This window comes from Myotis myotis, unplaced genomic scaffold, assembly GCF_014108235.1.
Source record: "Myotis myotis isolate mMyoMyo1 unplaced genomic scaffold, mMyoMyo1.p scaffold_m19_p_1, whole genome shotgun sequence".
NCBI classification, from domain to species: Eukaryota; Metazoa; Chordata; class Mammalia; order Chiroptera; family Vespertilionidae; genus Myotis; species Myotis myotis.
Window position 1 is genome coordinate 179,139,416 of NW_023416313.1, and position 25,011 is coordinate 179,164,426.

Consider the following 25,011-nt stretch of genomic DNA (forward strand, 5'->3'; position numbering starts at 1 on the left):
TATGATGGTGAAACATAAGCAAATCTATTAACATTACCAAACACATGTCATATTGTGAAATGTTAAAAAGGCATCTGATAAAATCCAACATCCATTTCCAATAAAAATCTACTAATAAGGCAAGAATAAAGATTTTCTTTTTTAAATGAATAAAAGTTGCAAAACAAAAGAAAAACACAAGTAGCACTTGCTCTTGGAGTCAAATGCAAGCAAAGAGTGCACATTTCACCACTATTATTGATGATAAAATTAAACAAAAAAATAAGTATTATATATTCTAGAAACTGTTATTTGCAGGTGACATTATTAAATACCTAGATAACCCATCAGAGAATCTGCCTAAATATTAAAAACAAGCCAGAACCAGTTTGGCTCAGTGGATAGAGCATCGGCCTGCGGACTCAAGGGTCCCAGGTTCAATTCCAGTTAGGGCATGCACTTTGGTTGCAGGCACATCCCCAGTAGGGGGCGTACAGGAGGCAGCTGATCGATGTTTCTCTCTCATAGATGTTTCTAATTCTCTATTCCTCTCCCTTCCTCTCTGTAAAAAATCAATAAAACATATTTAAAACAAACAAACAAACAACAACAAAAAAAAACCAAGAGCACTGTGAAGTAGCTGATTACAGAGTAAATGAAAATCCAAACTCAGGGGTCAATGGGGGAAAATAGGGGACATATGTAATACTTTCAACAATAAAGATTTTATAAAAAAAACCTCAAAAGTATCTTGCTCTACATAATCATGTCCCAGAGCCACAATCCAACTCCAAGGTGGTTTCACACTATCATGACCCAGCTGATCAATTGCCACTGAACATAGTTGAAACAGAAAATAGGAAGATGGTGGCAAACTTCAGGGCAAGGTTTTCAAAACAAAAATAGTTACCATTTTTGCAGAACTGGACAAAGAATGAAGAAAATTACTAAGGCAGAACCAAACTTCAACAAATCATCCTGGAGCTAGCATTAATTTCTCCATGGCTATATTTACTTATCTGTAAATGGGAGGGTAATAAGAGAACCTCTACGGTTACCCTAAGGGTTAAATGAGAATAACAAATGAAATTCTTAGAATCACTGCTTGAAACAAAGTGCACACTTAATAAATGTAAACTGCTATTGTTCATTATTACTATCTCTACTATATATTGGTTGCACATATATGCAGAGATGTATTATAAAAGTTTTTTTTTTAAGTTTAGAAGGACCACCCCAGCCCTAAACTCATAATAGTGATTGCCCAGGAGGATGGCAGGTGTCAAAGAGAACATAACTTTGTGTTATGTTTCCATTCTTTCATTTTTTTAAATGGTCACATAAATGTGACAAAATTATAACACCTGTTAAATGATGGTAGAAAAAACATAAGGTCTTTTTTATTCTCTGTACGTCTCTTCAGTCTTAAAATTTTTCTCAAGAAAAGGAAAAACAAAAAAGCTTTATGATCATATTGTTTTCAATTACAATTCTATATAATCAAAAGTTATCACCCTGGTCAGGTAGCTCAGGTGATTGGGCGTCATCCCGCTCATGGAAAGGTTGGTGGTTCAATCACCTGTCAGGGCACATGCGCGGGCTGCAAGCTCAATCCCCATTAGGGGGCGTACAGGAGGCAGCTGATGGATGTTTCACTCTCATATAGATGCTCTTTCTCCCTTGTTTCTCTCTCTTAAAAAAAAAAAAAAATCAATAAAAAAAATCTTTAAAAAACAATTACCACTGTCACATTATTTTAATTCAGGAGATATAAAAATGCCAAGATATCTTTATAATGGATTTGTTTTTATAAACAGCATTTTAACAACAAAAAATCCTAGCATCTCTAGTGTTGATGTCCCACAACTGCTCAAAAACAAAGTAAAATTGTTTATTTAATCAACCACTTTCAGTGTAGTTCTTGTTATCAGGAACAGTTAAGTTGGGGCAAGTTGCATTTACTGATAACTAATTTATTTTTTCATTTTCCCTGAAACTCCAAGATTGTATATAATAAATTCACATAGTTTATATCTTTATATTCAACCAACCAACATTTTCAAACCTTAATGTCTTAAGTCACTTTGTCAACCTCCTTCCTACTTTAGCTACAAAGAAGGCAAGTATGATTCAGTAAATATTAGAATAGAATCAGGAAATTAAGATGATAACACTTAAGAAATGACCTTGGGAAAAACTACTTACACTCCCCGGACTTATCTAAAAAATGAGATTCAAATGAAATAATCTTCAAAGTCCCTTCCAGTTCTAAAACACTATAAGCATTTATATTTTAAATAAAACCCAAATGTCTGAAAACATACAAAACTGGATCTTATTGCATTCTAATCACTTCTGGAAAGAACAGAAAAAATGCAGAAGATATTACTGACTTTTCAAATCTCTTCCCAGAAATAGTCCTAACAGCAGAGTAGATTGAATGTGCACTTCCAGGAGGTAAGTGGTATCCCAAACTAAGTAGTCCATTTTAAGCAAGAAATTACTTTAAATTCCTACAATCTTGACTTTTAACTTCATAATATATGGCATGCTTTTAAATAAAATAATGTTTCCTACATAAAACTGAGAATTTAAAACTAAAAAGTTAAATAACTTACCTACATAAAACGGAGATTATCAGAAGATGCCATACTTCTACCCTGGAATAGCTAGGATTTCTCCCTCCCTTCACCCTCAATCTCCAAGCCCAACTTCAGCAGTTGGAACAACAACAAAAAAAGGAGTAATCATCCATTTCCTACTTGAAAAATTTAATGAACACTCACAAATTATAACACTTAAGGATATAGCAATAGGTTCTTAAAGCACAAGTTTCTGCTCTAGAGAGTTTAAAACCCTGGGAAAAGAAAATCTGGTCCATTTTCTTAGTCACTAACAATTGCCTTTTACTGTGGTTTTGTTCAAACCTTATGTTCATTTCTATAATTTGGTAGACAAAAGTCCCTGTTTAAAATCAATCTGAAGATAATTTGTTGGCCCATTTGAACCACCAGTAAACTCAGAAGGATTACGTATTTTTAAAAAACTAAATTTAGTCCACAACTAAAGGGAATCATCACTTAAGTCCACTCAACAACAAATACATTTTCTAACAGTCACATATTATTGCAATTTTTAAAAATATTTTGATTTGAGAGAGGAAGGGAGAGGGAGAGAGAGAGAAACATCAATGAGAGAAAATCATTGATTGGCTGGGCATCAAGCCTGAAACCTAGGCATGTGCCCTGACCGTGACCTCCTGGTTCATGAGTTGATGCTCAACCACTGAACCACACCAGCTGGGCATCTTATGCAATTTTTAAGAAATGTTTCATTCTATACATGATTAAAGGCACTAAAATATGAATAAATTTAGTTTCTAAGGTAGATTATTTTAATATTTGAAAGTAGATTAGAATTTAAAATTCACAAACCTTTACTGAGCACCTACCTACTAGATTTCAGATCCTTTAAATTATCATAAAAATCTGCTAGTTAATAATACCATGAAACAATTTAATTTTTCTTTTTCAATTACAGCAGACATATAATACTATATTAGTTTCAGGTGTACCACATCACATGGTGACTAGACATTTTTATAACTTATTAAGTGGTCCCTCCAATAAGTTGCATATCCATCTGACACCCTATATAGTTATTACAATAGTATTTATTATATTCCCTATGCTGTGCCTTATATTCCCATGACTATTTTTATAACTGGCAAGTCCTTCTTCTTAATCTCTTCACATTTTTCATCAATCTCCCTAACTTCCCTCTCACCTGGCAACCATCAATTTGTTCTCTGTATCTATGAGTTTGTTTCTGTTTTGTTTGTTCATTTTATTTTTTAGATTCCACATATATGCAAAAATCATATGTTATTTGTCTTTCTCTGTCTGACTTATTTCCAATTAGCATAATACTCTAGAGGTCCATCCATGTTGTTGAAAATGGCAAGATTTAATTCCTTTTTACGGGTGAGGAATATTCCACTTTACATATGTACCACCTACCTCTTCTTTTATCCATTCACATATCGATGGACACTTAGGTTGCTTCCTTATCTTGGCTACTGTAAATAAAGTTGCAATAAACATAAGGGTACATATATCTTTTTGAATTAGTGTTTTGGATTTCTTCACATAAATACCCAAAGTGGAATTGCTGGGTCATATGGTAGTTCTACTTCTAACTTTTTCAGGAACCTCCATACTATTTTCTATAGTGGTTATATCAATTTACAATGCCATCAAGTGTCCAAGGGTTCCCTTTCTCCACATCCTGACCAACAGTTGCTGTTTGTTGATTTATGGATGATAGCCGTTCTGACAGGTGCGAGGTGACATCTCATAATGTACTTCCCTCATGATTAGTGATATTGAGCAACTTTTCATGTCTATTGGCTATCTGTATGTCTATTCAGGTCCTCTGTCCACTTTTTAATCGCATTGTTTATATTTTTGGTTAAGTTGTATGAGTTCCTTATATACTTTGGATATTAACACATTATCAAATGTATCACTGGCAAATATCTTCTCCCATTAGGTTTTATTTTTGTTACACTGATGGTTTCCTTTGTTGTGCAAAACTTTTTACTTTGATGTAGTCTGATTTGTGTAGTTTTTCTTTTGTTTACTTTGTCAGGGAGACACATCCAAAAAAACTATTACTAATAACAATGTGGAAGAGTTTACTGACTACATTTTCTTCTAGAAGTTTTCGGACCTTACATTTAAGTCTTTAATCCATCTTGAGATTATTCTTGTATGTGGTGCAAAAAAGTGATCCAGTTTCATTCTTTTGCATGTATCATCTAGTTTTCCCAAAATGAGCTATTAAATAAACTGTCTATAACCTCATTGTATGTCCTTGCCTCCTTTGTCAAATATTAATTGACTATATAGGCATGGGTTTATTTCTGGGCTCCAAATTCTGTTCCATTGACCTATGTGTCTGTTTTTATGCCAGTATCATGCTGTTTTGATTACTACAGTCTGGAAGTATAGTTTGATATCAGTAGCATGATATCTCCAACTTTGTTCTTTCTCAAGATTGCTTTAGCAATTAGAGTCTTTTATGTTTACATATACACTTATGGAATATTAGTTCTAGTTCTGTGAAAATTGCTTTGGTATTCTGACAGAGATTGCAGTGAATCTGTTGGTGGCTTTGGGTAATAGGAACATTTCAACTATATTAATTCTTCCTATCCATGAGCCCGGTATTGTCTTCCAATTATTGGTATCATTTGCAATTTCTTTCTTCAATGTCTTATACTTTTCTGAGTACAGGTCTTTTTTACCTCCTTAGTTAAATTTAGTCCTAAGTATTTTATTCTTTTTGATGCAATTATAATTGGGACTGTTTTTCTTTGTTTCTCTTTGTGATAGTTTATTATTCCTATATAAAAATGCAACCAGTTTCTGAATGTTAATTTTACATCCTGCTACTTTACTGAATTCATTTATTAGTTCTAACAGTTTTATGGTCAATTCTTTAGGGTTCTCTATATATAGCATCATGTCATCTGCAAATAATGTCAATTTTACTTCTTTCCAACTTGGATGCCTTTTATTTCTTTTTCTTCTCTGATGTGGCTAAGAGTTCCAATACTATGTTGAATAAATGTGGTTAAAGTAGACATCCTTGTCTAGTTTCTATTTTTAAAGAAAAAATTTCAGCATTTTAACAGATATGATGTTAGCTGTAGGTTTGTCAAATATGGCCTTCATTATGGTAAGGTACATTCCCTCTATCCCCAAGGTGATGAGGTGGGGGGGTTTTTTGGTTTTTTTTTATCATACACTAGAGGCCCAGTGCACGAATTCATGCACAGGTGGGGTCCCTTGGCCTGGCTAGTGATTGGAGCCAAGTGGGGCTGTCTCACCCAGTCCTGATAGGCCAGACCCAAGCAGCAAGCTAACCTACCAGTCGGAGTGTCTGCCCCCTGGTGGTCAGTCCTCATCATAGTGACTGGTCAAGCAGTTTTGCTACATAATAATTAGAACTAGTTGAAAAAACCAGGAAGCAGACACGCTTATTCAGCAAATAATGAACTACGGACAAAATCAAATCAAACTAATCAAATTGAATCAAAATCGAATCACCAACTCACAATCCTAATAAACCAGCTAAATACTGTCAAAGAAAAAAAAAACCTGCAGCTGTTTTGTTTTGTTTTGAATTTACAGTATGGTTATTATCACTAAAGGCCAATTATTCTTTTTTCCACTCATGGTCCAATGCACAAATCCAAATTTAATTGCATAAAAAGTACCAAGTTCACCAATGACAAGTGGGACTGGAAAAATTACCAAAAGACAGGAAAATAAACCAAATAGCACTATCACTATCTTTCTAAACTGAAATAAATGAAGAAAGAAGGAGGATTTAAGCACAGGTGTAGACTTAATACTTCCTACAAGAGAATTTATCGAATTATTAAGTTTCTAACATTCTCTAGGTGAAGAGAACAGTAATAGCAGTTAAAATTCCCTTTTTTTTTTTTTCCTTTCCAGGTTTAATTTGAGCATTTCTTAGCAGTTAACATTCTTTGAGCATCTTCTATATGGCAGGCACTAGTGCTAAATACTTACATGTGTTATCTTAATATCAAAACAATTCTATGAAATAGGTACTATTATTATTCCCATTTGCCAGGAAAGGAAACAAAAAGACACAGAGAGGCTAAGTAGTTTAATCCAAGGTCAAAATGCCAGTAACTGAGAGTAAGGATTCAAATCAGAGCAGACTGACATCCAACTTCTTAATGAATAAATCATGCTACTTCTTATCACTGTCACGGTGGTTTCACATGTTCTATATCACTCTAAATTTTTAAAAATTAAAAATTAAAATTTTTTCTTAGAGTCCTGGTACTATGATAAAATCTGTTTCTCCTAGCCATGATCTCCAGGTAACATTACATGATCACAATCAGGTAGCAACAACAAAACACTTTTCAAAGTTCTCATCAGAAATTTTCAGGACAGACATGCAAAAAACTGAGAAAAAGCAAACAATTTTGAAAGAGAACAAAGCTGGAGAAATTCCAGTATCTGCCTTTAAGGATTATTATAAAGCTAGAGTAAGCAAAACTGATATCAAGAGAGGTCAACAGAACAGAATCGAAATTCAAGAAATAGACCCAACACATATATAGCCAATTGATTTTAAACTAGGATGCCATGGTAGTTCACTGCAGGAAAGATAATCTCAATAAAGGGTGCTCGAACACTAGATATGCATATAGGAAAAAATGAACCTTAACCCTAATTTCATAACATATACAAAAATCAACTCAAATTGGTTCACAGACCCAAATGTAAAAGTTAAACTATAAAAAATATAGGAAAAAATCTTAGCAACACTGAATTGGGCAAAGATTTCTTAAATTGGATTCAAAAATTTGAGACAGTGAACTTCATCAAAATTTAAAACTTTTATTCTTCAAAAAGCATGTTAAGGCCCTGGCCTGGTTGTTCAGTTGGTTGGAGCATTGTCCCATACATCAAAAGGTTTTGGGTTTGTTAGGTCTATAGGGCAATATAATCCTTAACGGCCATTTGTAAGCTTTCCGCCACAGGACAAAGCCAGGAAAAACTTGCTAGACACCAGGAATCAGACCATATAAGGAATTGAAACTGTCCTGATGACACCTGATTACACACCTGCATTCCATCCATATTCCAAGCCCACCAAATCAGCCCCCAGACCCAATGGAGACAAAAGCTTCCCACTAATGACTGCATATAAGAATGAAACTCTAGCCCAGCCAGCATGGCTCAGTGGTTTAGCACCAACCTATGAACCAGGAAGTCACAGTTTGATTCCCAGTCAGGGCATATGACCGGGCTGCAGCCTGGATCCCCAATAGGGGCGTGCAGGAGGCAGCCAATCAATGATTCTCTCTCATCATTGATGTTTCTTTCTCTCCATCTCCCTTCCTTGCTGAAATCAATAAAAATATACTTAAAAAAAGAATGAAACTCCACCTCCTGGGTGCTGCCATCATCTACCCAATGTCCCTTTGGCTTGGTGCTGTACAGCCCTTCCCTTTGATATCCCATCCCCTTGTACCCTTTTCCTTAAATAAATTCAATTTTTCTGATATCACCATCTGAAATGGCTACTTAGCCTGCCCACCCACACCACCCATGTTAACCTTCCAAGGTTAGATTCCTGCTCAGGGCACATACCTAGGTTTCAAGCATGATCCCCGGTCACGGCAAGTACGGGAGGCAAGCAATCGATGTTTCTCTCTCACATCTTTCTCTTTTCCTCTCTCTCTAAAAATCAATAAACATCCTCAGGTGAGAATTTTTTTTTTTAAATGGTACATTAAGGGCTCAGCAGGTAAACTCAGTATTCACATCCGCTCACAACCACATCAAAATTATCACTAAATTATAGAACACCGTCATTGAGAACCACCTGAAGTCTAGCTGAACTGAAGTTCTATAACTAAGGATATACAGAAGACAAATAGGAGGGATGGAGACTAGGAACAGGTAGGTCCCACACCCACATGAAGTGGTTAAAAATTGAGAAGCTGTGGAGGTCCCCCATGAGGTATGAAGATAAATCAGATAATAGATTGCATTCTGCCTTTTTTGTTATAAATTAGAATTTTGCCTGAAGTAATTTTTTTTTAGACCCTCAAAATCTTCTGTACCAAAGAGCATTTTCAGTATAACATTCCTCTGCTTACAAATTTACAATAATTTTAAATGGGTTCTGGGCTAGGCATTCTCTGTTTAACCTCAATCTTCCCATACTTAATCTCTATCCTTCCATGCTCTGCTTTGTGCCCTTTAAGGCTGACCACTAGCCCAAGTTCCCTTGGCCTTCAACTGTATCAAGCCAACAAAAGGCAACAGCAGGAAATCAGAGGATGAGAAGAAAAAGAAACTGGGGTCCTTACTTCCCTCTTCTCACCTTGGAACCTTCCCTCTACAGCCACAGGTCCTCTCCACTGGTTTGGCTTCGATTGCTCCAGCTCTCATCAGGCTTCCGTGTTCTTGTTCTTGCCCCCTCTGGCTTGAAAGTATTAATGGCTTCCTGATAGCACTAGGCCCTGGGAACTTCCAATCCCTTGTTGCTTTACTTAATCCTACCCAAACCTCTATAACTAGTTCATTTATTTCCTGCCAGGATACTGAGTGATATAGTTCCCTAGGCTGAAAATTCCTCACTCTGTTTTCCAAGGCTCACAAGCAACTGTTTCTTCCAACCAATCAAATCTTTACCCCATGCTCTTTCCTCAGCCGCCCTCTGTTCTTCTCAGGAAGGCATCCCTACCAATCCTTACCATCCTTCAGCTGGGACATGTTCACTCCCGCCTTACTCATTCTACTACCCCCTAGAATGTCTACCCCCTCTTCCTCTCTTCCTAGCAAATCCTAAACTTCCTTCATGTACCACTTAAATCTGTTCTAATAAGCTTAACCTACAATCTGTCTAATCTTGGAATTTCCATGTCTCTTACAGAGAAGTACTTTGAAACTGTAAAAATAACGTGAGGTATTGCATTGTATGGTCTCTAACTGTTCAATATATAACCCCCAAAGGGAAGTAATCTGAACTATTTTAAGTTCCTTCTTTTATATTCCATCATGGAAGTTAGTATAACATTAGAAATATAGTAACTCTTGTTGAACTCTTGTTACATCACAATGTTCTAGTACAAAAAGTTGATGATAACTAGCTTTAAGCAAATTTACTATGTTTTTAATTATTATTTTCAATATGATTACAAAGAATGGCTGCTACCAACCATAAGATTTTAGAACATCAATGCACTTTATAAAAAAAGAGTCCCTGGGAACAAAAAGAGAAAAGCCAAGTTATCAATTTGTCAAGTTCAACAACCTGTTACACAAATAGATGCAATTAGTGCACAAATGCAAATAGAACTGTCAGCACATGCAGGATACTTCAATTTGTAGCTGACTATTGGTGATGAGCCAGACAATAGAGTTCAACAAAAGGAGATTTTCTAGAGGCTTAAAGAAGCCAGTGGTCCTCACCATACATTGTAGAGAAAAATCTCCTCCCCCTTTCTTTAGAACCTTTAATTTGCTAGCATCTAAAGCTTAAGTCAGAGAAACCAAGATGGCGGCATAGGTAAACACCGGAGATTGCTGTCTCGCACAACCACTTCAAAAATACCACAGGAAGGCTGGCTGAGTGGAAATTCTATAACTAGAAGGAAAGAGAAAAGCGTACCGAGACTCAGAGGAGGTGCAGTGAGGAAGTAAACAAAGGTGCGGAGGTGCATGCGGAGAGGGCTGGCGGCTGAGGTCATGATTGTCTTTTTCAATCAGGAGGGAGTCTCAGGCTCTGAGCTCCAGTTCCAGGCGAGTCTCTTGGGACCCAGACTCATACGGGGAGAAACGGGACTGTCTGGAATCGGTCGGAACTCGCTGGCAGCTTTCTCTTGGAGGCACACACAGCGATTGCTGGGGCCTCTGAGGACAGGACTGAGAGCAGCCATACTGCTCGCTCTGCCCACCCAGTTGATCCACGGGGGGGGGGGGGGGGGGGGGGGGCTGCCCAGCCCAAGCCCTGCACGGAGGCTTTTGCATATGAAAGGCCCGGCCCTTTGTAATCTGAAAATTAGTTAACAAGCTGCAACTGCCCAAGGCCCCAGGGCAACTTGCATTGCTTTATAGCTGGCTTCTGCTGGGTAGCCGCAGGCAGAGGCTAGATTAGCACCTCCTTAGATCCAAAGCCAGTGTACCCAGTGGTCAGAGTGGGACCATCCAATTACAACTCCGAAGATCCTGGAGCTCCAGTGGCGCAATCGGTTAGCGCGCGGTACTTATACAACTCCGAAGATCCATACGGGACACACTCAGGGGTCAGACTCAGTGAGCACCAAAGCCCCACTGAAGCATGTCTTGCCCCAGAAGGGTGTCTTCAGCACAGAAGTTCTCCCACTGCAGACACAGCTGATTCTCACAGCCAACTGGCCTGGAGGTCAATTCCTCCCAGTGTTACCTACAACAATCAAGGCTTAACTACAACAAGACTGTCCACAAAGCCCACAAGGGAGTGCACCAAGAGTGTCTACCTCAGGTAATTGGGGAGGCTGAGCCACTGGGCCCTATAGGACACCTAGCACAGAAAGCCACTCTAGCAACACAGCGAAGCATAAAAAAGGCCGAGACAAAGAAACAGAACACAAATGACAGAAATGGAGGAAAGCAAACTACTGGATATAGAGTTCAAAACCACACTTTTAAGGTTTTTCAAGAATTTTCTAGAAACCGCTGATAAACTTAATGAGACCCTCAAGAAATCTAGTGAGACCCTCGAGGTGTGATAAAGGACCAACTAGAAATTAAGCATACACTGACTGAAATAAAGAATATTATATAGACTCCCAACAGCAGACCAGAGGATCACAAGAATCAAGTCAAAGCTTTGAAATGCGAAGAAGCAAAAAACACCCAACCAGAAAAGCAAAATGAAAAAAGAATCCGAAAATACAAAGATAGTGTAAGGAGCCTCTGGGACAGCTTCAAGCGTACCAACATCCGAATTATAGGGGTGCCAGAAGATGAGAGAGAGCAAGATACTGAAAACCTATCTGAAGAAATAATGACAGAAAACTTCCCCTACCTGGTGAAAGAAATAGACTTATAAGTCCAGGAACCGCAAAGAACCCCAAACAAAAGGAATCCAAAGAGGACCACACCAAGACACATCATAATTAAAATGCCAAGAGCAAAAGACAAAGAGAGAATCTTAAAAGCAGCAAGAGAAAAAAAGTCAGTTACCTACAAGGGAGTACCCATTCGACTGTCAGCTGCTTTCTCAACAGAAACTTTGCAGGCCAGAAGGGAGTGGCAAGAAATATTCAAAGTGATGAATGCCAAGAACCTACAACCAAGATTACTTTATCCAGCAAAGCTATCATTCAGAATTGAAGGTCAGATAAAGAGCTTCACAGATAAGGAAAAGCTAAAGGAGTTCATCACCACCAAACCAGTATTATATGAAATGCTGAAAGGTATCCTTTAAGAAGAGGAAGAAGAAGAAAAAGGTAAAGATACAAATTATGATCAACAAATACACATCTATCAACAAGTGAATCTAAAAATCAAGGGAATACAAATCTGATGAACAGAATGAACTGGTGATTATAATAGAATCAGGGACATAGAAAGGGAATGGACTGACTATTCTTGGGGGGGGAAGGAGTGTGGGGGATGCAGGAAGAGACTGGACAAAAATAGTGCACCTATGGATGAGGACAGTGGGTGTGGAGTGAGGGCGGAGAGTGGGGTGGGAACTGGATGGAGGGGAGTTATGGGGGGGGGGGGAAGAAGAACAAATGTAATAATCTGAATAAAGATTTAATTTAAAAAAAATAAAAATAAAAAAAAATAAAGCTTAAGTCATGGCAATCATAATGTTTTTGATAAATTTATCCTCACTGAACCCAATGACATATCCATTTTATACTTCAAGAAAACATTCTTATGAGGTTTCCTAAAATAAATAATGAAGAAATAGCAAAAATGTTGAAAGTAGGTACTATAGCTAACTCCTCACAAAATCTCAGAATATCAATACGTGAATATGATTTTGAGGAGGAAAAAATAAAATTAAGACTATCTGATGACATCAAAACAAAAGGGGCTGGGGGAGACAAAATAGAACCAATACCTAACTAACTTAAAAGTAACCTTCACTGCTGGTGGGAATGCAGACTGGTGCAACCACTGTGGAAAACAGTATGGCGTTTCCTCAAAAAATTAAAAATGGAACTGCCATTTGACCCAGTAATACCACTTCTAGGAATATATCCCAAGAAATCAGAAACATCAATCAGAAAGGATATATGCACCCCTGTGTTCATAGCAGCACAATTTACAATAGCTAAGATTTGGAAACAGCCTAAATGTCCATCAGCAGATGAGTGGATTAGAAAATTGTAGTACATCTACATAATGGAATACTATGCTGCTGTAAAAACGAAGGAATTCTTACCATTTGAAACAGCATGGATGGAACTGGAGAGCATTATGCTAAGTGAAATAAGCCAGTCAGTGAAAGATAAATACCACATGATCTCACTCATTTGTGGAATATAAAGAACATTATAAACTGATGAACAAAAATAGATACAGAGGCAAAGAAGCATCGAACAGGCTGTCAAATTACAGTGGGAAGGCAGGGGAGGGTTGGGGGGTAGGGTAAGAGATCAACCAAAGGACTTGTATGCATGCAAATAAGTATAACCAATGGACGCAAGACACTGGGGGGGAAAGGGGGGTGAGGGCATGTGCCAGGGGGAAGGGGAGGCCGGGGGGGAGGTCAATGGGGAAAAAAAGGAGACATATGTACTATTATTTGATATGTACTATTATTTGTAATACATTAAACAATAAAATAAAATTTTTAGAAAAGTAACCTTTTCACCTCTTCTAAAGAAAGGAAGGGAGGGAGGAAGGGGAAATCAAAGGGTTGTACCCTAGTACATTCATTAATGAACTAAGTAAGGTCGGTCCTATTTGCACATTTTTTCAAAAGTCTTCTGTAGCTATACAGAGTGAGGTAAAAGTAAGTTTACAGTTGTGAGTACACAAAACACAGAGTTTATTCTTGTATTATTATTTATTAATTATTGTATTATTTTCCAAATGAACAACTATAAACCTACTTTTGCCCTACCCTGTATATTAATTTTAACAAAGGTATGTGTATTTATTTCTACCAGGAACTTAACAAGAACATGCAATATTTGGGTCCACAGTAGGAAGGTCTATTAGATAGAAAGCCCAGTGCTCTAAATGACTCAGAACCCAGAATAAGACAAGGATATATAAGCAGTTACAACACAATATGATAACATTACATAACAAAGTTACCCAACAGGAGTTATGGATAATACTAAGGGAATAATGAGGACAGACAGAGTGATCAAGACACAAGAGACAACCCAAAAGTTGAGTTGAGACTTAAAATAAAAGAGCAATAATGTACTGGGCTTGTGAGATGAATTTTAAGGATATTTAGAAGGTACAAGCCTAGGCCCAATCAACATTTTTACCTTACAGTTTTAATCTTTTACAATGTAGTTTTAATCAAGAAATAAGGTATGCTTAAACTTAAAAATATCCTATTCTTTGCAGCCTTGTTTGGAATAGCAAAAAGAAAAATAAGGTAAAAAACAAAAAGGGGAAAGAATCTAAAGTCCACCAATAAGAAACTGGTTAAGTAAATTATAAATATACACTGAGATTCAAGGCAATCATTAAAATGAATGAGGAATATCTGTAATAATCTGGAATGTATTGAATTGGAATAATAACCATGATATTGATTTTTTTTATAGACAGAGGAGATTTAGCATAATTCTTTTTTTATGTATTAAATTTGGTTATTTTTTTTTTATTGCTTAAATACAAAGGGTATTACATATGTGTCCATTTTTTCCCCCCACCCTAGACAGTCCCCTAGCCTCCCCTATCCCCCAGTGTCTTATGTCCATTGGTTATGCTTATATGCATGCATACAAGTCCTTTGGTTGATCTCTTACCCCCCTACCTCCTGTCCCCCAACCCTCCCCTGCCTTCCCGCTGCAGTTTGACAATCAGTTTCAGGCAGCTCTGCCTCTGTATCTATTATTGTTCAAAAGTTTATAATGGTCTCTATTATCCATGAATGAGTGAGATCATGTGGTATTTTTCCTTCATTGACTGGCTTATTTCACTTAGCATAATGCTCTCCAGTTCCATCCATGACGTTGCAAATGGTAAGAGTTCCTTCCTTTTTAGAGCAGCATAGTATTCCATCGTGTAGATGTACCACCGTTTTCTAATTCATTCATCTACTGATGGGCACTTAGGCTGTTTCCAGATCTTAGCTATGGTGAATTGTGCTGCTATGAACATAGGGGTGCATATATCCTTTCTGATTGGTGTTTCTGGTTTCTTGGGATATATTCCTAGAAGAGGGATCATAGGGTCAAATGGGAGTTCCATTTTCAGTTTTTTGAGGAAACTCCATACTGTCTTCCATAGTGGCTGCACCAGTCTGCATTCCCACCAGCAGTGCACAAGTGTTCCTTTTTCTCCACATCCTCTCCAGCACCTGTCGTTTGTTGATTTGTTGATGATAGCCAGTCTGACAGGTGGATATTGATATATTAAGTTTATCAATTCTCGGTCTTTTGGCTAAGATCAGGTGCAGTGTGAATGAATCAAAATAATAGCTTTTTTTTTTGTCAGATCGGCAAAGAATATATTTTTTGGTGTGCTGCAGGATTTTAGTAATTACTTTGTGTGTGGCAAGAGGTGAACAGGGTTGAAAATCGCTGTTCTAAGTCCTATGGGCCTATGGTACTTCTGGAATTTATCAGCAGCAGTCTTATTGCAGAAGCACTCCAACTCACTGAGTTCCAAACAGGACTAGTTCTATCTTGTATACAAACACCCTTTCCTGCCTTCCTACTCTGAAGTAAAGAGTCAAACCAACAGATGGCAGACCACAAGACAAAGGGTGGTGATAAGGAGGCAGTTGCAAAAGAGCACCATGGCAAAAGAAAATAACACAGAACTGAGATAATAAGAATACAAAATATTCAGCAATTCCTTAGATTTTTGCAAAATAAAGTCGCATATACTATAAAGTGAAGTTATTCTATGAATTTGCATCTGACTTCATTCCCTCATACAAGGTACCTTTAAGAACTTTGAAAGTCCCGCTTAACACCTCAGACCAATTTAAATGAACCAAAGCAATTTAAACTACTCCAAAATGAACAAAGGAAACAGGAAATACTGTAAACTTTTATTAGCATTTCACTAAGGCTATATGCTATATCAGCCTTTTCAGAAGGTACCAAACTTTCGTTTTTTGACCTCAGAAAAGTAAAGCTCCCCACCTCTATGCTAATCTACAATATCACTTCAGCCTAACTAGTAAGTTTTAGTTAAAATACTGGTTTAAAAAAGATTACAATGTTGCTATTAAAATTATAATTTTAAACTAAATTATACATATTTCTTTAAAATGCCCAGGCTTTCGGTTTAATAAACATTAAAAACATGCTAATTATAACAAGCCATACTTGCCCATTCATTATGCCAAGTATCTTCTACTTTCAAATTAAGCAACTTTCCAATCACTTACTTAAGAAATTAAGCCCATAATACCATACAATGCAGACGTCTACAACTCACATTCTGGCAGTTTTGCCAAGGAATAGCAACTTTCTTTATGTATAGAATCTTCATAAAAGAGGGTCTGGCAACTCAGGTTATTCAAGGGCTCTTTCTGTAGGCAGCTACTTCACTCCTCTGTGGAAGCATGTCAAATGGTATAATATCTACCCTGCCTATTTCACAGAGGTTTTATAAGATCAACTGAGAAAATGTTTACCAAAGTACTTTGTAAATTGAAAGGCAATATACAAATGTAAGTCATTATTATTTCACAACTTGTTTGCACTTTAGACAGGTGGCAGACTAAACTTGCTCCTTAGTACCATTGGGTTTCAAGGTCTACCAAGAAAAACTTCCTATTTCAGAGCATAAAGATTCACTAATATTTATTTTTCTATAGAAAAGTCCAATATTTATACCAATTATTGTTCACTTCTAACATCTATTGCCCCTCTTTGGAAGAACAGAACTAGAAACATTCTTTTAGAAGTCAAAGCAACATGCAGCACCTAAAATTCTAATTGTAATTGTGAGTTTCTGAACACCTATATCCTACCCATATGACATTACTTGGCTAGAATTTTAGATCAGTTAAAACCATTGAACTGAAGCTGGCCATTTCCATGTTCTGCCCCCCACAATTTCCACCAACACGCCCCTTGTTTCTGAATTCTAATCCAGGCTTCACCACTTACTAGTTCTGTGATCTTGGGCAAGTTACTGAACCTCTCTTGTGCTTTAATTTCCTTATCTGCAAATAAATTAGCTAAACGTGGTTTAAATAATAGACAGTTCAACCAGATTTAAACATAGTTCAAATGAAAGTGCTTAGAATAGTGACTGGTGCACAGTAAATGCTCAACAAGTATTACCCATTATTATTCCTTTATGTGAGCATCTGTCTATTCTACCATACCACTTTCACTAAATTACAGAAACCTCTCCATCATTCTCCATAATCCCTTCTTTTCAAAGAAATGAGCAATTTTGAGGAAGCAGAAACTATAACCATATAATTGACAAAATTTCATTATCTACACTAATAAAAGAGAAAAATGGTAATTGGCGTACGGCGCTACCCTTTTCATTGGCTAATCAGGGCTATATGCAAATTAACTGCCAACTGAGATGGCAGTTAACTGCCAAAAAGATGGCGGCTAATTTGCATATGTAGGCACAATGCAGGGAGGCGAAAGGGAAAGCAGGAAGAAGCCCCCTGCCACTGACAGTGATCAGAAACCCAGGGGGGAGCTAAGAGCTGGGGGGCCGCCTTTGCCCTGCCCCCCAGCCATGATCGGAGAATCAGGCGCCTTTGCCGCCCTGGCCAGTGATAGCAGGAAGTAGGGGTGGAGCCAGGAATGGGAGCTGGGCACGGTCGAAGCTGGCAGTCCCGGGAGCTAGGGGTCCCTTGCCTGGGCCTAAAGCGGAGCCCACGATCGCGGGGCCGCTGCAGCTGCGGGTCCACGCTGCCCGGGCCGGACGCCTCAGAGGCGTCCTGCAGGGGCAGGGGCGGAGCCCGCGCGATCGCGGCGCCCCCCCCGCTGCCGCTGCAGGTCCCCGCTGCCCGGGCTGGATGCCTCGGCCAGAGGTGTTAGGCCTGGGCAGGGGCAGAGCGGGAGATCGCGGGGAGCTGGGAGTCCCCTGCCCAGGCCTAATGCCTCGGCCAGAGGCATTAGGCCTGGGCAGGGGCGGAGCCTGCAACCGCGGGGTGCTGGGGGTCCCCTGCCCAGGCCTGACGCCTCTGCCAGAGACCTCAGGCCTGGTCAAGGGGCCGATCCGGTGATTGGTGATCGGAGGGTGATGAGGGTCAACTCCTCTGGCCGAGGCATCAGGCCTGGGTGTGGGGCGGAGCCGGGGATTGGAGGGATATGATGGTCCCCTTGCCCAGGCCTGAAGCCTGGGTCAGAGGCGTCAGGCTTGGGCGGGGGGTGGAGCAAGCGATCAGAGAAAGATGGGGGTCCCCTGCCCAGGCATGATTCCTGGGCCAGAGGCCTCAGGCCTGGGCGGGGGTCAGAGCCAGTGATCGGGGGGAGATGGGGGTCCCCTGTCCAAGCCTGACACCTCTGGCGGAGGCTTCAGGCCTGGGCAAGGGGCTGATCAGGTGATCGAAGGGTGATGGGGGTCTACGCCTCTGGCCGAGGCATCAGGCCTGGGCAAGGGGCAGAGCCAGCAATCGGAGGGGTCTGGGGGTCCCCTGCCCAGGCCTGACACCTGGGCCAGAGGCATCAGGCCTGGGCTGGGGGCAGAACCAGTGATGGGGGAAAATGAGGGTCCCCTGCCCAGGCCTGATGCCTCTGTCAGAGGCGTCAGGCCTGGGCAAGGGGCTGATCCTGCGATTGGAGGGTGATGGGGGTCAATGCCTGAGGGCTCCCAGTATGTGAGAGGGGGCAGGCTGGGCTGAGGGACACTCCCCGACACACACACCCAGTGCACGAATTTCGTGCACCGGGCCCCTAGTCCTATCTAATAAAAGAGAAACATGGTAATTAGTGTACGTCCGCTACCCTTCCCATTGGCTAATCAGCAAGATATGCAAATTAACTGCCAGCCAAGATGGCAGCCGGCAGCCAGGCAGCTTGAAGTTAACATGAAGCTTGCTTGCTTCAGTGACAGAGGACTCCAACGTTCCCCGCCTGCCTTGCTGTCCTCTGAGCTTGCAGTTTGAAACATTGTTAACAAATATAGAAGCTAAACAAAACCCCAAAAACCTGCTTTCAGCCCGCCGAGATCTCAGAGCTGGAGTTGATACAGTGTTTTGATTATAGAACCCAAACAAACCAGATACCTGCTTTCAACAGAAGAGGCCTCAGAGCTGGAGCCAGAGCTAAACCTGGCCCAGAATAAAAAAAAAAAAAAGGAACAGTTGGGAGCTTCAGTCACCCGCCAGCCTGAAAACAACCCTCAGCCCCTCACCCAGACTGGCCAGGCACCCCAGTGGGGACCCCCACCCTGATCCAGGACACCCTTCAGGGCAAACCAGCCAGCCCCCACCCGTGCACCAGGCCTCTATCCTATATAGTAAAAGGGTAATATGCCTCCCAGCATCGGGATCAGCGGAGCCACGAGGCCTCCTGGCACCGGGATCAGTGTGACAGGGGGCAGTGCCCAAACCCCCGATCACCCTGCAGCTCTGTGTGTGACAGGGGGCAGGGCCACAACCTCCCTATCCGCCCTGCTCTGTTCATGACAGGGGAAGTCGCCCCAACCCCCTGATCAGCCCTGCTCTGTGCCTGATAGGGGGGAGCTCCCCAACCCCCTGATCGCCCTGCGGCTGTGTGTGTGACAGGGTGCGGCGCCCCAACCCCCCCGCCCCCACGGGCCCTGCTCTGTGTGTGACGGGGTAGAGCCATAACCTCCCCATCAGCCCTGCTCTGAGTGTGAGAGTGGCGGCGCCCCAACCCCCTGATCGACCCTGTTCTGTGGGTGATAGAGGGCGGCGCCCCAACCCCCCCTCCACAGGCACTGCTGTGTGTGTGATGGGGTAGAGCCATAACCTCCCCATCAGCCCTGCCCTGAGTGTGACAGTGGCGGCGCCCCAACCCCCTGATTGGCCCTGCTCTGTGGGTGATAGAGGGCAGCGCCCCAACCCCCTGATCCGCCCTGCTCTGTGCGTGACAGGGGGGAGCTCCCCAACCCCCTGATGGGCCCTTCTCTGTGCATGACAGGGTATGGAGCCCCAACCCCCCTGATGGGCCCTGCTCTGTGCATGACAGGGGGCGGCGCCCCAACTCCCCAATCGGCCCTGCTCTGAGCCTGACCAGGGGCTGCACCTAGGGATTGGGCCTGCCCTCTGCCACCCGGGAGCAGGCCTAAGCCAGCAGGTCGTTATCTCCCGAGGGGTCCCAGACTGCAAGAGGGCACAGGCTGGGCTAAGGGCCCCCCCCTCCCCCGAGTGCACAAATTTTTGTGCACCGGGCCTCTAGTACTATATATAACTGGATACTTGGTTGTATGAGTTCAATGATAACCTTACATAAAAGATACTAGCTCCTAAATGGTTTTCAATGATAGTAACACAAATAATATAATCTTCCTACTTCTAGATTAGGTTATCCTATATTTCTAATACAACAAAGCTGCTTCCTTCAATTGTATCGTATAAAATTGCTCATGGCCAAACAGTTTTATGGTATAGTGACTAATAGGAAACGTCTTAAAAACATGGTAAAACTTAAAAGGCTCCTATAAATGCTCCTCTAATAAGTTTTTTTTTAAGAGCTTGGAAAACAATGCATTCCCTCCGTGCGCCCCCCTCCCCCCCAAATCAAAATCAACAGAGACTTTAAATCAAGAGTTTAGAGGAAAATATTCCCTTGACAAAGCAAGAGAAAATATTACTATTACATCAACATCACTACCATTATAATTAGACAATAAACAAGGAGTATCTTAAACTCTGCAATAAGCACAAGAGCTGAACTCCAAGTTTATTTTTTACATATCACGTAACACATCCTATGCATAATTAAGTGTTCTTGATAATGTTATAAATTCTAAAACTTAACATTTCACATGTGAGTACCCAAAGTACTGTTGGGTTGTTTAACTGACTTAATAGTTTTCCTCTGGCTTAAAACCTTAAAAAAGTAGAGATAATTTTATTCCACAGACAACTTCCTAGAGCTGCATCTGGCTTACTATGAGCCAGGATCTTTCTAGGCACTGGAATGAACAAGACATGTAAGGTTTCTGCTTTCGTGGAGTTTACATTCTAGTGAGGAAGACAAATAATAAATAAGTAGACAAATAAGTCACTAAATTTCAGGACACATAAATACCATAAAAAATAAAGCAAGAGAGACAAGGAGGAGAGATAGATGACCACTGCTTTCTATAGTGTGATCGTTGAAGATCTCTCTAAAGAGGTGGATTCGGAGAACCCCTCTGAATGATGTAAGGAAGCAAGCAGTGCAAAAACCTGAGAGAAGAGCACTCCAAACAGAGTGAAAACAAATATTAAGCCCTGGGAATGCACCTAGCAAGATAAAAAAAATATAGGGAAGTTCAGTGTAGCCGAAGTGTAGTGAATAGAGAAAGGTAGGCAGGAACTAACTATATCACGCAGAAACTTGTAGGCCATGGCTAGGAATTTGGCCATTTTAATTGTAAGAGGAAGTCATTGTAAAATATTAAATAGAAGAATGGTCTATCTGATTGATTAAAAAGATCATCCTAGCTATGAAGTGCATAATAGACTATGGGAGGTCAAGCAAGAAAGAAGGGAAACCAGTTAAGAGAATATCGTAATTATCTAAACCAGCGATGGTGAACCTATGACACGCGTGTCAGAGGTGACACGTGAACTCATTTTTTTGGTTGATTTTTCTTTGTTAAATGGCATTTAAATATATAAAATAAATATAAAAAATATAAATCTTTGTTTTACTATGTTTGCAAATATCAAAAAATTTCTGTATGTGACACGGCACCAGAGTTAAGTTAGAGTTTTTCAAAATGCTGACACGCCGAGCTCAAAAGGTTCGCCATCACTGATCTAAACAGATGAGGAGGTGGTTTAGGCCAGAATATTAAGGTAGAGATAATGATATGTGAACAGATTAAAAATATATTCAAGAGATAGAGCCAAGAATATTTTCTGATGAGCTGGTTATAGGGTACAAAGAGAAGAATTACAGATGATATCTAGGCTTTTGGCCTGAGTGGCTAGTTAAATGGTCCTGCCTTTTACTAAGAATAGTTTCATAGGAAATGATGATGGTAGGAATCACACCTTCTGTGTTGTGCAAGTTTAGTTTGAGATGCCTACCAGAGAGACAAGTGAGATGTGAAGTAGACAGATGAACTATGACACTGGACCTCAGGGTCTTCAGGTCTAGGCTGAAGATATACAGATCGTTTTTAAAGCCAAAGAAATGGGTAAACGTAGATTGGAAAGATTTTTTTATTTAATCTTCACACCAGCCCTAGAGGAAGCAACTATCATTAATCCCATTTTATAGATCAGGAAACTGAAGCTAAGAGATTATGACTTGTCCAACATCACTCAGCTAGAGTTAGGAAGAAAAAAAAAAACAGATCTGACTACAGTGGCCATGACCTTTCTGAACTGGTATTCATCATTGGAACTACAGAACTTCACATGAATACTGGAGTGAACCTTTTCTCAATTCTCCCAAGGATGGTACATAACTAGTCCCATTCTAGATGCTCTAGAGCAGTGATTCTCAAGCTTCCTAATGCCTCAGTTCCTCATGTTGTGGTGACCCCCAATTTCATTGTTACAAATTGAACATAATTAAAGCATAGTGATTAATCACAAAAACAATATGTAATTATATATGTGTTTTCCGATGGTCTTAGGCGACCCCTGTGAAAGGGTCGTTTGACCCCCAAAGGGGTTGCAACCCACAGGTTGAGAACCACTGCTCTAGAGAGAAGTCAATTTTTTACATACAATGAGTGTCCAAATAAACATTAGGGTTTAGTATTCTCATAGAACGCCAATTGAGAAAGCCTGTCCTACACTATTATGTCTATTATGATTCCATTACTATGATGACAAAGTTGACTATGACTAGGAATCATTTAAAATGAGAAAGAGAGGGAAGGCAGGGGAGGGTGAAGGGGGGAAGAAATCAACCAATGAACTCATATGCATATATGCATAACCCATAGACACAGACAATAGAGTAGTGAAGGCTTGGGGGGAAGGGAGGAGAGAGGACAATGGGGAGTGGGGGGAAGGAACATATGTAATACTTTCAACAATAAAGATTTATATTAAAAATAAATACATACTTACATACATACAATAAAATGAGAAAAAGCCCAGCCGGCATGACTCAGTGGCTGAGCGATGACCTATGAACCAGGAGGTCACAGTTCAATTCCTGGTGGGGGCACATGCTGAGGCTGTGGGCTCAATTTTCAGTGGGGAGCATGCAGGAGACAGCCAATCAATGATTCTCTCTCATCATTGATGTTTCTCTCTCTCCCTCTCCCTTCCTCTCTGAAATCAATCCTATATAATAAAAGCCTAATATGCTATGTGTCTGACTGTTCATTCAACCATTTGACCAGTCACTATGACATGCACTGACTCCCAGGGGGCAGACACTAACTAGTACATTACCTTGCTGCTGGGGTCCAGCCAATCGAGACTGGGCAAAATGGGCTGGACACACCCTGGAGCCCTCCCATGGCCCTTTCCCAGCTGGCCAACCTCCCAGGGTCCTTCCCCAGCCAGCCGGCCACAATCAACCCCAATCACTAGGTGAGATGGCCCCAATCAGGACTGGGCAAGACAGGCCAGACACACCTGAATGAATCCGTGTACCAGGCTGGTTTCAGCCTGATCCCCGCAGGCCAGGCCAAGGGACCCCACTGGTGCACAAATTTGTGCACTGCGCCTCTGGTAAGAATATATTTTTTAAAAATAAAATAAGAAAGATTGATAGACAAAATAAGTAACTATCCTGTGATGTTTCATAGCCTTCTCTTTGTAACCAGTAAACCAAGTATTATTTGGGTTTTTATAGCACCAAAGATGATTTCACTTTAATTAAGACTACACCAGACCTCTGTTGGATCCACTCACAATCAACATTCAGCATCTGTTTTCCTCAGAACATCAATTCATCAGAAAACCAGAATGTCAAGTTCTCCAATGCAAGAATCTGTTTTTTCATTAATGTGCTCCAAGCACCTAAACAGTGCCCTTTCTCGGAAAGAACCTAAATTTCCAGCCTCCCTGGATAGAGCTTGTTACCTTATAAGATAAGGATGTTTTTCATGTTATTTTAGTTATTGGCACCACTAAAATGTATGTATCCTAATTCAGAACTTTAAACTCTCCATTTAATCTTCCTAAAATTGGCCTTCTTTCTTATGGAAACATAAAAGGTTCTAGATATGGCCATTAATGGTCAAAATAATTATATCTTGTGTATACTGTTCAAAATAACTAGCATACAGTGTGAACCAATAACTACTATATCATACATACTCTAAAGAAAAATGTATTCTCCTTACAATTTCAGTTATCCTGTTAAACTCCTTAAGTATTCTTTCTGAGCATGGATATTATGAATCAATGCAGCACCTCCATTAAATGCAAAAGGTTTCAAATGAACAATTCTGGCTAGACCAGAAATTGCATTCCAATCGATTTCATCTGCACATAATAACCTATATGTATCAGTGCAGTATTAGTGGACAACGAATTTCATTTTTGAGCTATAAAGACCTGCCAACCACAGGCATTAAGTCCTTCCCACAATGGGTCACTGAAAAGACTACAGAGCATTTTTTTAAATCAGTTACCTCTGGTAAAACATATTGTAGGGAAAACAAGTGCTCTCATACATTACTTGTAGATATGCAAATTAGTACAATACTTCTGGAGAAAAACTTGGCAATACCTAACAAAACTACATATGCACTTAACTTTTGACCCAGCAATCCCACTGATATGAATCTATCTTGAAGGTACAACTCTAACAATACAAAAATACATTTGCACAGTTCATTTATTGCAACATCTATAATCTATAATAATAAAAGGTAATATGCTAATTAGACCGGACATCTTCCAGATGTCATTCCAGGCGTCCTTCCTGACAAAGCCAGGGCCAGAGAAAGCCGGCCCGGGTCCCGGGTGCCTGCCGGCGGCCGGAGGAGGGAAGGAGCCCGGGTCTCAGGTGTTGCCAGCAGCCGGAGGAGGGAAGCCCAAGTCCCGGGTGCTGGAGGGAAGCCGGTGCCGACAGCCAGGGGAAGGAAGGCCTACTCTTGCACAGATTTTTGTGCATTGGGCCTCTAGTTGCTTATAATTGCAAAACACAGGAAAAAAAACATAAATGCCCCTAAGTAGAAGAATAGTTAAATAAAT

The 25,011-nt window shown here is 40.3% G+C and overlaps 1 protein-coding gene across 23 annotated transcripts in view; it reads right to left on the bottom strand.

The window, feature by feature from the left end:
- Window positions 1-25,011, bottom strand: part of HERC1 (HECT and RLD domain containing E3 ubiquitin protein ligase family member 1) — a 194,786-nt gene that overhangs the window by 160,850 nt on the left and 8,925 nt on the right. For 19 of the 23 annotated variants that reach the window (XR_004966839.1, XM_036304098.1, XM_036304091.1 and 16 more), the window contains exons 1-2: window positions 3,999-4,057; window positions 890-1,038 (exon numbers count right to left, since the gene is read on the bottom strand). The exons of 1 other annotated variant lie outside the window; for it this stretch is intronic. The gene's annotated coding sequence lies outside the window, so the exon portion shown is untranslated. Of the gene's footprint in view, window positions 1-889; window positions 1,039-3,998; window positions 4,058-8,922; window positions 9,689-25,011 lie in introns of those variants that run through there. 3 more of the 23 variants (XM_036304113.1, XM_036304127.1, XM_036304119.1) reach the window with 3 other exon arrangements.